The sequence below is a fragment of the Notamacropus eugenii genome, chromosome 1 (genome assembly GCF_028372415.1).
Source record: "Notamacropus eugenii isolate mMacEug1 chromosome 1, mMacEug1.pri_v2, whole genome shotgun sequence".
NCBI lineage: Eukaryota > Metazoa > Chordata > Mammalia > Diprotodontia > Macropodidae > Notamacropus > Notamacropus eugenii.
Window position 1 is genome coordinate 320,008,976 of NC_092872.1, and position 2,315 is coordinate 320,011,290.

The following is a 2,315-nucleotide window of genomic DNA, read 5'->3' on the forward strand; positions in this document are numbered from 1 at the left end:
TGTTATGGCTTTTACCTAACACATTATCTGAATTATTACTTAGATATAGAATTTATGATTGAGTGTCTAAGCTATGATTTTTAATAGGTCACCATGTCTGGGATTTCATCTTACACAGAGTATAAGTTAATGGCTTCTGATTTCATTCAAGTATATGGTTTTTCCCCATTTGGCACACCACATAATCCTAGTTACTTTGCCCTCTGGATTATCATATTCCAGTCTCTCTGCTCCAATAATATAGAAGTTGTTAAACAACTCATGGGCCCAAGCTACTTGATTCAATTAGTTCAAAGCAGAGACAATTAGAGCATAAACTTTTAAATATAAATATGAGGCACACTTTCCCACAAATACAATCAGATTCATTGGAATAGTGAGCATATGTATAGTATACTAGTGGATATATATGTAAATATTTATACATATATGTGAATATATGTGTATGTATATATGTGTATACATGTATATATGTATAGACACATATATGCATATATATGGAACACACATGGACAAGTGAACTCAAATTTCTGCCTGTTCAAAACTTACTGATTTAAAAAACAAATAACTTAAAACTGCCACCAAACAAATGGTCCAAAAAACATTCCTTTCCTCCTGAGGTTTTTATGATGCATTGTTAGTATTCACCATTCTTGTACTATTAAACTTAAATGGCCAATTGAGACAAACAATTCTGAGACCGCTCTTCCACCACTGATTAAGACTTGGGTGGCAGGTGTTGTATGGAATATTGATTCAGCCTTCTGGGCCTTCTGGGAAGATTCTGTGACCTTGCCAGCTCCAACAGCCTTCTTGTCAACTGCTGGTATGGCACCAACTGCAACAGTCTGCCTCATATCAGGAACAGCAAAACGACCCACGGGAGGATAATCAGAGAAACTATCCACACACGGGCTTGCCTGGAACCAGGTTTCAAGAACGTAGGATCATCTTCAAGCTTCTTACCAGAATGACTATCAATCTTCTCCTTCAGTTCAGTAAACTTGCAAGCAATGTGAGCGGTGTGACAATACAAAACAGGTGCATAGCCAGGACTGATTTGGCCTAGGTGGTTCAGGATAATAATCTGTGCAGTGAAACCAGCTGCTTCCATAGGTGAGTCGTTCTTGCTATCACCAATCACAATACCACGATGCACATCTTTGACAGACACATTCTTGACATTGAAACCAACACCATCCCCTGGCAGAGCCTCACTCAAAGCTTCATGGTGCATTTCGACAGACTTTACTTCAGTTGTAACATTGACTGGTGTGAAGGTGACCATCATGCCTAGACCACTAGTTTTCACTCAGCCAACAGGTACCATACCAATACTGTCAATCTTGTAGACATCTTCGAGGGGTAGACGAAAGGACTTGTCAGTTGGATGAGTTGGTGGCAGAAAGTAATTCAAAGCTTCAAGCAGTGTAGCTCCACTGGCACTGTCACCCTTACAACTGACTTTGCATCTCTTGAACCAGAGCATATTAGACTTAGGCTCCAGCACGTTGACACCATTTCAACCTGAAATTGGCACAAAAGCTACGGTATCAGGGTTGTAGCCAATTTTCTTAATATAGGTACTGACTTCCTTGACAATTTGCTCATATCTCTTCTGGCTGTAGGGGGCTCTGTGGATTTCATTTTGGTTAAAGCAATAATTAGTTGTTTTATACCTAATGTGTAGGCCAGAAGAATATGCTCACGAGTCTGCCCATTCTTTGAGATACCAGCTTTAAATTCACCAACACCAGTAGCAACAATCAGGACAGCACAGTCCACCTGAGATGTGCCTGTAATCATGTTCTTGATGAAGTCTCTGTGTCCTGGAGGATCAATAATGGTCACATAGTACTTGCTGGTCTCAAATTTCCACAGGAAGATATCAATAGTGATACCACTCTCACATTCAGTCTTCAGTTTCTCGAAGACCCAGGCATATTTAAAGGAGCTCTTTCCCATCTCAGTAGCCTCCTTCTTGAGCTTCTCAATAGTTCTCTTATCAATTCCACCACATTTGTAGATGAGGTGGCTAGTAGTGGTGGACTTCCCAGAGTCTACATGTCCAGTGATGACAATGTTAATGTGAATCTTTTCCTTGTCCATTTTTGTGCAAGTTTAGCGATGGTATTCCCAACACTTGTGTTCTGGCAGCAAACCTGTTTCAAAAAAGCCAAATGAGATATTCTTGAAGGAAAGTTTGGTGGTGTAAAGATAGTAGGTCTAATTGTCTTATGTCAAGTCATATTTGCTCAAGATTAGTTAAATTGTTAGAGACAAGAAAAGATCAGTGGTTTGGAAGAGAATTAGAT

General features: G+C 39.6%; 1 pseudogene; it reads right to left on the bottom strand.

The window, feature by feature from the left end:
- Positions 1–644: 644 nt before the first annotated feature.
- Positions 645–2,109, bottom strand: LOC140517336 (elongation factor 1-alpha 1 pseudogene; annotated as a pseudogene).
- Positions 2,110–2,315: the final 206 nt, after the last annotated feature.